The sequence below is a fragment of the Oncorhynchus mykiss genome, chromosome 1, assembly GCF_013265735.2.
Source record: "Oncorhynchus mykiss isolate Arlee chromosome 1, USDA_OmykA_1.1, whole genome shotgun sequence".
NCBI classification, from domain to species: Eukaryota; Metazoa; Chordata; class Actinopteri; order Salmoniformes; family Salmonidae; genus Oncorhynchus; species Oncorhynchus mykiss.
Genome location: NC_048565.1, coordinates 17,385,444 through 17,398,548, shown reverse-complemented (window position 1 = coordinate 17,398,548; position 13,105 = coordinate 17,385,444). Strand labels below are relative to the sequence as shown.

The 13,105-nt window shown below is 43.2% G+C and overlaps 1 pseudogene; it reads left to right on the top strand.

Moving 5' to 3' along the window:
- The first annotated feature begins 6,079 nt into the window (after positions 1–6,079).
- On the top strand, positions 6,080–7,653 carry LOC110531963 (annotated as a pseudogene).
- Positions 7,654–13,105: the final 5,452 nt, after the last annotated feature.

Genomic DNA, 13,105 nt, shown 5'->3' with positions numbered 1-13,105 from the left:
CTTTCTATACCCAACCGTGGGACAGACTGTTTGTTCCCACACTCGGGACACTGACTCTCTATTGGTTACACTGACTTTTGGCCTCCCATCCTATTCTAACCACCTCTCGCCAGCTTTGTATTCATGTTACCTGATGAAATTGCTGTACAATATGATCTTGCTGCCATCTGATGCACATTCAGATGTCATAAATCTGCAGCGCTCTCCCTGTCCTATGCCGTGATCGTATTACTGTTGATGATGTCTGGAAATGTGCATGTACAAACTGGCCCATCTACTGTTGCTAGCCCCAAATCTGACTTGTGCTCTGATATCTACTTCACTGATTTCTGCTCTCGTAAAAGCCTGGGTTTTCTGCACGTTAACACTAGAAGCTTATTACCTCAAATGGATAAATTTAAAGTGTGGGTTCAGAGCTCCAAACCAGATGAGTTGGTCATTATTGAGACGTGGTTAAGGAAGAGTGTTTTGAATACTGATGTTAACCTTTCTGGATATAACCTTTTTTTGGCAAGACAGATCTTCCAAAGGTGGGGGAGTGGCAATCTTTACCAAGGATCACCTTCAGTGCTCGGTTGTTTTTCCCCAAACAATTTGATTTTCTGGTTTTAAGCATTAAACTTTCAAATAGCTCTTTGTTGACTGTTGCTGGGTGCTATCGTCCTCCATCAGCACCGGCATGTACCCTACCTGCCCTAAGCTCTCTCCTGGCCCCTTACACTAAGTCTGAATTTGTCCTGCTTGGTGACCTAAACTGGGACATGCTTAATACACCTGACCAAGTCCTAAAGCAATGGCACTCCCTAAATCTTGCTCAGATTATTACCAATCCCACAAGGTATGACTCCAAACACGCAGAAAAGGCCACTCTCTCCTTGATGTTATCCTCACAAATAATCCTGATAGGTATCAGTCTGGTGTTTTCTGTAATGACCTTAGTGATCACTGTTTAACAGCCTGTGTTCATAATGGCTGCCCAGTGAAACGACCTGTCCTGATTTGTCATAGAAGCTTGCTACAAAACTTCAATGAGCAAGCCTTCCTTCATAAACTGGCCTCTGTTAAATGGTATAGAATCAGCTTCATCCCCTCTGTCAAAGATGCTTGGACCTTCTTTTTTGATATTTTCAGTGGTATTGTTAACAAACACGCCCCCATACAGAAAATTTGAAATAAAAACAGGTTCAGCACCTGGTTCGACCGTGATCTTGCAGAGCTACTCCACCTCAAGAATTGCATTTGGTGAAAGGATCGGCACAAGGTTACTCAGGCTGACTGGCTTTCGTTCAGGCAAATGATAAATAAGTGCACTCAGGCTATCCGGAAGGCCAAAGTTAGTTACTTTAAGAAGCAGTTCTCTCTCTTTGGGTCTATCCCCAAGAAGTTCTGGAAAACGGTTAAAGACCTGGAGAATAAACACTTCTCCTCACAGCTGCCCATGTCCCTTAATGCTGATGATGTGGTTGTTACTGACAAGAAGCACATGGCTGAGCTCTTTAATCACCACTTCATTAAGTCAGGATTCCTATTTGACTCAGCCATGCCTCCTTGCCTCTCCAACATTTCCTAATCTCCCACCCCTTCCAATGCGACTATCCCCAATGCTTCTCCCTCTTTTTCCCCTGCCCCGCTACAAAGATTCTCCCTGCAGGAAGTCACTGAGTCCGAGGTGCTAAAGGACTCCTTAAACTTGACCCCAAAATATCATCTGGGTCAGATGGTTTAGACCCTTTCTTATTTAAGGTTGCTGCCCCTATCGTCGCCAAGCCATTCTCTCCTTTCTGGGGAGGTTCCCATTGCTTGGACGGCAGCCACGGTTCGTCCTTTATTTAAAGGGGGAGATTAAGCTGAACCTAACTGTTATAGGCCTAATTCTATTTTGCCCTGTTTATCAAAAGTGTTGGAAAAACTTAATAACTTCAATAATCAACAGACTGGCTTTCTTGATGTCTATAGGATTCTCTCGGGTATGCAATCTGGTTTCCGCCCAGGTCATGGATGTGTCACTGCAACCTTAAAGGTCCTCAATGATGTCACCATTGCCCTTGATTCTAAGCAATGTTGTACAGTTATATGTATTGACTTGACCAAAGCTTTTGATACGGTAGACAATTCCATTCTTGTGGCCTGGCTAAGGAGTATTGGATGCAAGATGGCGCCAACAGAGATGGTCGCCTCGATTCAGGTCCTTAAAAAACTATGCAGGTATTCATTTTTTTATGTATTATTTCTTACATCGTTAGCCCAGAAAATCTCAAGTGCTATTGCATACAGCCAGGAAGAACAACGACCAGGAATATGTCTTTCCGAAGCGGATCCTTTGTTCGGACCTCCACCCTGGACATGGGATCTTATCCCAGAGGCCGACCCAAAACAATGCGGTTGCCACAGGAGTGGCAGAAGGAGCGGCCTATTGGTCAGACTCAGAAGACAAGCACACTATCCACCGCTTCTGAGCATATTACTCGCCAATCTCCAATCTCTAGATAACAAGGTGGACAAAATTAGGGCACAAGATGCCTTCCAGAAAGACATTCTCTTTTTCACGGAAACATGGCTCACTCGGGATATGTGATCAGAGTCGGTACAGCCACCCAGTTTCCTCATGCATCAGGCCGACAGAAACAAACATCTCTCTGGTAAGAAGGAGGGCGGGGGAGTATGCCTTATGATTAAGGACTCATGGTGTAATCACAACAACATACAGGTACTCAAGTCCTTTAATTCACCTGACCTAGAACTCCTCACAGTCAAATGCCGACCGGATTATCTTCCAAGATAATTATTTTCGATTATAGTCACAGCGGTGTACATCCCCCCCAAGCAGATACATCGTCGGCCCTGAAAGAATCTCACTGGAATCTATGTAAACTGAAAATCCCCAGCTACAATAAATGCAGCCTCAGGATGTATGGTTTCAACAAAGCTACCCTGAGAACAAGACTTCCTAAATTCAATCAGCATATCGAATGCACGACACGAGCTGGTAGCATTCTGGATCATTGATACTCTAACTTCCGCAATGCATACAAAGCCCTCCCCCGCCCCGCCTTCAGCAAATCTGACCACGACTCCATTTTGTTGTTCCCAGCTTATAGACAGAAACTAAAACAGGAAACGCCCGTACTCAGGTCTACTCTGGTCTGAGCATTCAGATTCCACACTTCAAGATGATTATCGCCCCGTTGCACTCACTCCTGTCATCATGAAGTGCTTTGAGAGACTAGTTAAGGATCATATCACCTCCACCCTACCTGATACCCGAGACAAACTCCAATTTGCTTACCACCCCAATAGGTCCACTGACGACGCAATCGCCATCACACTGCCCTATCCCATCTGGACAAGAGGAATACCTTTGTAAGAATGCTGTTCATTAACTATAGCTCAGCATTTAACATCATTGTACCCTCCAAACTCGTCATTAAGTTCGAGACCCTGGGTTTCGATCCCGCCCTGTGCAACTGGGTCCTGGACTTTGACAGGCTGCACCCATGACTGCGTCGCCATGCACGCCTCCAACTCAATCATCAAGTTTGCAGACGACACTACAGTGGTAAGCCTGATTACCAACAACGATGAGACGGCCTACAGGGAGGAGGTGAGTGCCCTCGGAGTGTGGTGTCAGGAAAATAACCTCTCACTTAACGTAAAAAAAACAAAGGAGATGATTGTGGACTTCAGGAAACAGCAGAGGGAGTACCCCCCCCCCCCTCCATCCATGGAACAGTAGTGGTGAAGGTGGAGAGTTTTAGGTTCCTCTGCGTACACATCATGGACAAACTGAAATGGTCCACCCACACAGACAGCGTGGTGAAGGCGGTGCATCAGGAGGCTGAAGAAATTTGGCTTGTCACCTAAAACACTCAAACTTTTCCAGATACACAATCGGGAGCATCCTGTCAGGCTGTATCACCGCCTGGTACGGGAACTGCACCGTCCTCAACCCGCAAGGCTCTCCAGAGGGTAGTGCGGTCTGCACAACGCATCACAGGGGGAAAACGACCTGCCCTCCAGGACAGCTACAGCACCCGATGTCACAGAAAGGCCAAAAAGATCATCAAGGACAACAACCGCCCAAGCCACTGCCTGTTCACCCCGCTATCATCCAGAAGGCGAGGTCAGTACAGGTGCATCAACGCTGGGACCGAGAGACTGAAAAACAGCTTCTATCTCAAGGCCATCCAACTGTTAAACAGCCATCACTAACATATAGAGGTTGCTGCCAAAATACAGACTCAAATCTCTGGCCACTTAAATAAATGGACTTGACAAAGGGATCACTAGTCACTTTAAATAACGGCACTTTAATCATGTTTACATATCCTACATTACTCATCTCATATGTATATACTGTATTCTATACCATCTACTGCATCTAGCCTATACTGTTTTCTATACCATCTACTGCATATTTCCTATGCCGCACGGCCATCACTCATCCATATATTTATAAGTACATATTCTTATTCATCCCTTTACATGTGTGTGTATCAAGTAGTTGTTGTGAATTTGTTCGATTACTTGTTAGATATTACTGCATTGAAGCAGTACTAGAAGCACAAGCATTTCGCTACACTTGCATTAACCTCTGCTATTCATGTGTATGTGACCAATACAGTTTTATTTGATTGGTCCGAGGGGTCTTTGGGCTGGTTTGTTAACTCTCTCTCTCTCTCAAAGAGTGCAGTGTATAGTTAGAAAATCTGCTGTCTCTGCCACTGCCTGTCACCAAGGGAGTACCCCAATGCTCGATCCTAGGACCCACTCTCTTCTCAATTTACATCAACAACATAGCTCAGGCAGTAGGAAGCTCTCTAATCCAGATATATGCTGATGATAGTCTTATATTCAGCTGGCCCCTCCCTGGATTTTGTGTTAAATGCTCTACAACAAAGCGTTCTTAGTGTCCAACAAGCTTTCTCTACCCTTAACCTTGTTCAGAACACCTCCAAAAGAAAGGTAATGTGGTTTGGTAAGAAAAATGCCCCTCATCCCACAGGTGTTATTACTACCTCTGAGGGTTTAGAGTTTGAGGTAGTCAACTCATACAAGTACTTACAAGTACTTGGGAGTATGGCTAGACTGAACACTGATTTTCTCTCAGCACATATCAAAGCTGCAGGCTAAAGTTAGAGCAAACCAAGGCTAGATTTATCATAATCGCTCCTCTTTCACCCCAGCTGCCAAACTAACCCTGATTCAGATGACCATCCTACCCATGCTAGATTACGGAGACATAATTTATAGATCGGCAGGTAAGGGTGCTCTCGAGCGGCTAGATGTTCTTTACCATTTGGCCAACAGATTTGCCACCAATGCTCCTTATAGGACACGTCACTGCACTCTATACTCCTCTGTAAACTGGTCATCTCTGTATATCCGTGGCAAGACCCACTGATTGATGCTTATTTCTAAAACCCTCTTAGGCCTCACTCCTCCCTATCTGAGATATCTATTACAGCCCTCATCCTCCACATACAACACCCATTCTGCCAGTCACATTATGTTAAAGGTCCCCAAAGCACACATTCCAGGAGTCGCTCCTCATTTCAGTTCGCTGCAGCTAGCGACTGGAACGGGCTGCAACAAACACTCAAACTGGACAGTTTTATCTCAATCTCTTCATTCAAAGACTCAATCATGGGCACTCTTACTGACAGTTGTGGCTGCTTCGTGTGATGTATTGTTGTTTTTACCTTCTTGGCCTTTGTCTGTGCCCAATAATGTTTGTAACATGTGTTGTGTTGCTACAATGTTGTTGTCATGTTGTGTTACTGCCTTGTTATGTTGTTGTTTTAAGTCTCTCTTTATGTAGTGTTGTCTCTCTTGTTGTGATGTGTGTTTTGCCCTGTATTTATATTGTTTATTTATTTTATCCCAGGCCCATCCCCACAGGAGGCCTTTTGCCAGGCTCTTATTGTAAATAGCAATTTGTTCTTAACTGACTTGCCTAGTTCAATAAAGGTTAAGTAAAATTGTACAAAATTATCCTCTCATCGAAGTTGTAAACATTAACACCAGCTTCGACACGAGGAGTATGCGGGGCCCTTACGTAGTTTGCGGGGCCCTACGCAACTTGCTTAGTGAGCGTATAGGGCCGCCTGGCTCTGATATATCTATTAGGACCAGATTGCTGGGCGTCAAGAGCGCATTTCCAAGTTTTTCCACCCACGGGATATTTCAAAAGGTTGATGTCAATGTAGGCTATGGAACAACAGCAATCATGAAATAGGGACTTTACAAGAGAAAACACATTTGTCAATATCCTGCTTGGATTGTAATGGACTGAAGAAGTAAGTGGCATCTATCTAAAAGAAAGGAACAAATAACGCCCATTGGATAGCTTTCTTTTGGAACGGAAAACATGAACGACACAAGTAATTTCACTACACACACTGTGCCTTACAAGTCAGCTGCAGTCATGGCTTTACCTGTATTTATGTTTGCAGTTGGTGTCATTGGAAATATAATAGCGATAGCCGCTCTATCTGGATCTAAGCAAGGGCGCAAGTCGTCCGCCCTTAGTTTGCGGTTTGGCTATCACCGATCTTCTTGGGACTTGTCTGGCCAGCCCAATCACTATAGCCACTTACCTCGATAAAAATGTACTCCACGACCGTCATCTTTGTGAATTCCATTCATTTTTGTTGCTGTTCTTCGGAGTGGCAGGACTAAGTATTATATGCGCAATGTCTGCTGAGCGCTACCTCGCAATATGCTGCCCTTACACATACCAAAGATGGGGAATTGGCCCACATTTGGCGCGCAAGTGCTTGTTTTGCATTTATCTCAGCAACATTGTATTTTGTTGTCTTCCAGTGATGGGTATGACTGAAAGCATGAGCCAGCCCTCCAAAACCTGGTGCTTCATCAACTGGATGGCTCATGAGCCGTTGTCTGCAGCCTATTCGTTTTTATATGCAAGTGTGAGTTTTCTACTCATATTGATGACGATAGTCCTCAACTTTGCAGTTTGTGGCACTCTATTGATAATGCATCGCAGGAAAATCCAACGTCCAGTTACTAGAGGGAGCACACGGGCGCATTGGACAGCGCTTTCCTCCGGCGTGGAAGCCCAAATGATGACGGTGCTCGTGGTGACCTCGATGGTTGTTTTAGGTTGCTCAGCGCCGCTGGTGGTAAGGAACGTCTTAATATTTTATATGTTCATTTAGTTTGTCTACGAGGAAAGCAGTGGGTCTAATGGGCATATCTCTTGTTATACTGTTGTAGGTACGCGTATTTGCTAACCAGATATCACGGGAAGATAATTCCCATGCAGATTTGAAGGCTATACGGATTGCCGCCGTCAACGCCATCCTTGACCCTTGGATCTACATTTTGCTGAGAAGGACTCTGTTCAGTAAGATTCGGAGATTATCTAAACGGGTTTACAGTGGTCGACAAGGCAAATAACCCATGTTGCCAGTCAAATCCTCACAAAGGACTTTCCACTACCAAACAAACACCCATGACTTGCCTAGTTAAATAAAGGTTACATTTAAAAAACGAAAGAATTCACATTCCTCTGAAGCACTGTACAGCAGCATCAACATCAATCAACTACCAGCCAGTCTCCCATTGCGCCCACATCACGCAGGGGGGACAAACATAACAACAAGTAGTTGTAACAAGTAGGGCTGCAGCACCCCCTGAAAAATCTGAATTTAAAAATACAGTACATTCGGGAAAGCATTCAGACCTGACTTTCTCAACATTTTGTTACCTTACAACCTTATTCTAAAATTGATCAAATATATTTGTATCCTTATCAATCTACACACAATACCCCATAAAGACAAAGCAAGAAACAAGATAAGTATTCAGACCCTTCACTCAGTCATTTGTTTTAGCACATTTGGCAGCGATTACAGCCTCGAGTTTTCTTGTGTATGACGCTTGGCACACCTGTATTTGGGGAGTTTCTCCCATTCTTCTCTGCAGATCCTCTCAAGCTCTGTCAGGTTGGATGGGGAGCGTTGCTGCACAGCTATTTTCAGGTCACTCCAGAGATGTTCTAGTCCGGGCTCTGGCTGGGCCACTCAAGGACATTCAGAGACTTGTCCCGAAGCCACTCCTGTGTTGCCTTGGCTGTGTGCTTCGGGTCATGTCCTATTGGAAGGTGAACCTTCGCCACAGTCTCAGGTCCTGAGTGCTCTGGAGCAGGTTTTCATCAAGGATCTCGCAGTACTTTGCTCCGTTCATCTTTCCCTCGATCCTGAATAGTCTCCCAGTCCCTGCCGTTGAAAAATATCCTCACAGCATGACGCTGCCACCACCATGCTTCACCGTAGGGAGGTTTCCTCCAGATGTGACGCTTGGCATTCAGGCCAAAGAGTTCAATCTTGATTTCGTCAGACCAGAGAAAATTGCTTTAGATGCCTTTTGGCATCATCCAAGCGGGCTGTCGTATGCCTTTTACTGAGGAGTGGCCACTCTACCATAAAGGCCTGATTGGTGGAGTGCTGCAGAGATGGTTGTCCTTCTGGAAGGTTCTCCCATCTCCACAGAGGAACTCTGGTTCTTGGGATCTCGGTCACCTCCCTGACCAAGGCCCTTCTCCCCCGATTGCTCAGTTTGGCCAGGCAGCCAGCTCTAGAGTCTTGGTGGCGCCAAACTTCTTTCATTTAAGAATGATGGAGGCCACTGTGTTCTTAGGGACTTTAATGCTGCAGAAATGTTTTGGTACCCTTCCCCAAATCTGTGCCTTGACACAATCCTGTCTCGGAGCTCCACAGACAATTAATTCAACCTCATGGCTTGGTTTTTGCTCTGACATGCACTGTCAACTGTGGGACCTTACATAGACAGGTGTGTGCCTTTCCAAATCATGTCCAATGAATTGAATTTACCCCAGGTGGACTCCAATCAAGGATGATCAATGGCAACAGGATGCACCTGAGCTCAATTTCAAATATCATAGCAATGGTCTGAATACTTATGTAAATAAGGTATTCCTGTTTTAATACATTTGCTAGCATTACTAAAAACCTGTTTTCACTTTGTCATTATGGGATATTGTCTAGATTTGAATGAAAAAAATATTTACTCCATTTTAGAATAAGGCTGTAATGTAACAAAATGTGAAAAAAGTCAAGGGGTCTGACTACTTTCCTGAATGCACTGTATATATCAATACAATAAAACAAACAAAGTTATATTAGCGGACCGAAATAGACATCTGTAATGTGACAATGTTTTTTTTTCAGCATCTCTGCTTTGGCAAAAAAGGTAGTTGTATAATTAAGAACAGTATCTTGCAGGATTCAATAGTTGGAATTATAAGTTGTTGCCCTGTTGCTTTCTCTGCAATTGTCTCTGCAATTGTCTAATGATGTCCAGAAAGAACAAAACCCTGTCCTCAAACATTTATATGAAAAGGTGCAAAGTTACAGGAAAACACACATCCACATCAAATAAAATATTTTTCTTGATCAAATAACATGAAAAACACCCACTTTTGTGCAGTATTATTTTACCACTCTCACAAACCACTTAATGTAAATGTATATTACTGTATTGTACCATAGGTTGGACGTCTAGGTTTGTACCTGTAGACTTTCCATCACCATGAAGAAAAACAATGCACAATACAGTAATTGAGCACATTGATATATCAAGTGGTTTGTGATGATGTGGCTCAGTTGTATGGCGTTTGCAATGCAAGGGTTGTGGGTTCGATTCCCACAGGTGAACAGTATGAAAATGTATGCACTCACTACTGTAAATTGCTCTGGATAAGAGTGTCTACTGAAAAGGAATGAATAAACCATTTCAGTTTTCAAATAGAAATAAGTTGCATTTGCAAAGTATTTCAAGCACGCCAATACTTCCCCCAGATTGTCCAATATCAAGTCTCACTGAATGTTGTTGGAATCTGCAGTGTCAGCTAAACTTTGAACATCCAGATAAATAAATGATAGATCAGAAGCATATAATATTTGGAGTGAGATCTGTAGAAAGACAAAGTGCCTGTGGAATGTGCTGGGTGGACGGGAAGAGATCAAAAGATTGCTATCGTGGAGGCAGATGGACATCTGTGGACTAGGCGAAGGAGGGGTTGAGGTCAGATCCTCTGATGGGAGTAATAAAGGTTTACTACCCTCTTCCTGTGGAACCATTAGATGTAAGGATTGGAGAGAAGGAGGAGTGTCTTAAGTGGTATATACACACCTGTGATGGTGAGAAATGTTTGGTTGTCTGAATTACAGCTGTCAAGACCCTTTGGGAAGAATTAAACTTGGTTAAGCTTCTCTAATGTCTGAGTTATTTATTCTGAAAAATAAGAACCTAATAATGTGTTGTGTTGATATAATTGATGACGGTTGGAGATTCACCCGTTTTCATTATAGAACTTTCAAAAACAGTAGGTAAATTGACTAAATTAACCAGTCAATGTTAACATTTAAATTAAAGATAGGTCAAGTGCCTGAGCCCGCGATGTCACATCACATCACATTGCGAAGTTAAAGAGACCAAGAGTCCAAGAGTTATACGTTTTAGAAAACACCAGGTGTGATTTGTGCTGCAAACCAATTCCGACTTCCTAAACCAGGGATAATGAACTCAATTCACAGGACAATTTTTTTCTTGAGCAGATGGTCTGGGGACCTGGAACATAATTAAGCAATAAGGCCCGAGGGAGTGTGGTAGTATGGCCAATATACCACAGCCAAGGGCTGTTCTTAGCACGACGTAATGAGGAGTGCCTGGATACAGCCCTAGTCATACCAGTAGTATACGGTCTGATATAACCACAGCTGTCAGCCAATCAGCATTCAGGGTTCGAACCACCAGGTTTATAATTACAAATAATTTGTAGACTGAAAATTGACTGCAAGAAGCCCAAAGAGATATGTTTGACTAAAACAATACTTTCAAACCTTGCTTACATTTGTATACGATCACGTGTCTCTCTATTATGGTGGGAATACGTGGGAACAGATTTCTTCAATTAAAATCACATGCAACTCATATCCTGTGGTTTTTACAGTATTTTCATGTCTAGGTGTTTTTACAGTATTTTCATGTCTAGGTGTTTTTACATGTCCAACAATAAAAATGTTTATATACACACACACATATACACACACAGTGGGGAGAACAAGTATTTGAGACACTGCCGATTTTGCAGGTTCCCACTTACAAAGCATGTAGAGGTCTGTCATTTTTATCATAGGTACACTTCAACTGTGAGAGACAGAATCTAAAACAAAAATCCAGAAAAATCACATTGTATGATTTTTAAGTAATTAATTTGCATTTTATTGCATGACATAAGTATTTGATCACCTACCAACCAGGAAGAATTCCGGCTCTCACAGACCTGTTAGTTTTTCTTTATCAGACATGTTAGTTTTTCAATCAGTTCACATATGGTGTCCAGAGCACAGCTGGGGGCAGAGGGTGGTCTATAGCAGGTGGCAACGGTGAGAGACTTGTTTTTAGAGAGGTGGATTTTTAAAAGTAGAAGATCAAATTGTTTGGGTACAGACCTGGATAGGAGGACAGAACTCTGCATGCTAACACTGCCCCCTTTGGCAGTTCTATCTTGTCTGAAAATGTTGTAGTTAGGGATAAAAATGTCAGAATATTTGGTGGTTTTCCTAAGCCAGGATTCAGACACAGCTAGAACATCCGGGATGGCAGAGTGTGCTAAAGCAGTGAATAAAACAAACTTAGAGAGGAGGCTTCTAATGTTAACATGCATGAAACCAAGGCTATTAAGGTTACAGAAGTCATCAAAAGAGAGCACCTGGGGAATAGGAGTGGAGCTAGGCACTGCAGGGCCTGGATTCACCTCTACATCACCAAAGGAAAAGAGGAGGAGTAGGATAAGGGTACGGCTAAAAGCAATGAGAATGTTGAGCTTGGTCTGAGATAACCTGTTTTTTCTCCATTGAGGCCACATAGAGTGACCATTACTTGTTAAACCAATACCCTTGCTGATAGTGTGATTAGTTACTGCATATCAGACCCTTGAGGGGCTAATGGATCAATCTCAAAGGCAGTTAATGCACAAGATATAAAGTTACATTTCCTGGATCTACCCCTCACCAATGCTACTAAAAAAGCAGATGTTTCACAGCAGACACTTTGGTGCCTCTTCTGCAGAGGTGTAAACAACCACAGAGGAGCAGCAGGATGTAACCTGGACTCAAGCATAGACGTAACATAGTAAATGTAAGTTTGTCTCCCTCCATCTCGTAAACGTTGAGTATTTAAAACATTAGGAACACCTGCTCTTTCCATGACAGACTGACCAGGTGAATCCAGGTGAAAGCTGATGCCTTATTGATGTCACCTGTTAAATCCACATCAATCAGTGTAGATGAAGGGGAGGAGACCGGCTAAAGAACGACATTTAAAGACTTGAGACATGGGTTGTGTGTGTGCCGTTCAGAGGGTGAATGGGCAAGACAAAATAATGAAGTGCCTTTGAACAGAGTATGGTAGTAGGTGCCAGGCGCACCGGTTTGAGTGTGTCAAGAGTTGTAACGCTGCTGGGTTTTTCACCCTCAACAGTGTGTATCAAGAATGGTCCAACACCCAAAGGACATCCAGCCAACTTGACACAATTATGGGAAGCATTGGCGTCAACATGGGCTAGCATCCCTGTGGAACACTTGACACCTTGTAGGGTCCATGCCCCGACAAATTGAGGCTGTTCTGAGTGAAAAGGGGGGTGTAACTCAATAGTAGGAAGATGTTCCTACTGTTTTGTAAACTCAGTGTACGTTACATTTAATTTGGTACAGTATGTATTCATTTGTGGATGTCCATCAACCATTTCATTTGTTACGAATTACAGCTAGTATGATATGTTATGAATTCCTATTTGTTGTGGCTAATGTTAGCTAGGTGGCTAAGTAGTTGCAAAGTAGCAACAACAACAAAAGTAGTAAGTACAATAGTTGCAAAATGCTAAAGTGGTCGATGAGATTTGAACACGCAACCTTTGGGGTGCTAGGCATTCAAACTATAGGTCCAACCAACCACCTTATTTTAATTTTTAACCTTTCCAAAATGTAACATCATACTAATGAGTTTCCAGGATTTACATTCCCTATGTTACGTCTAGTCTATCCCACTGGGCACACTG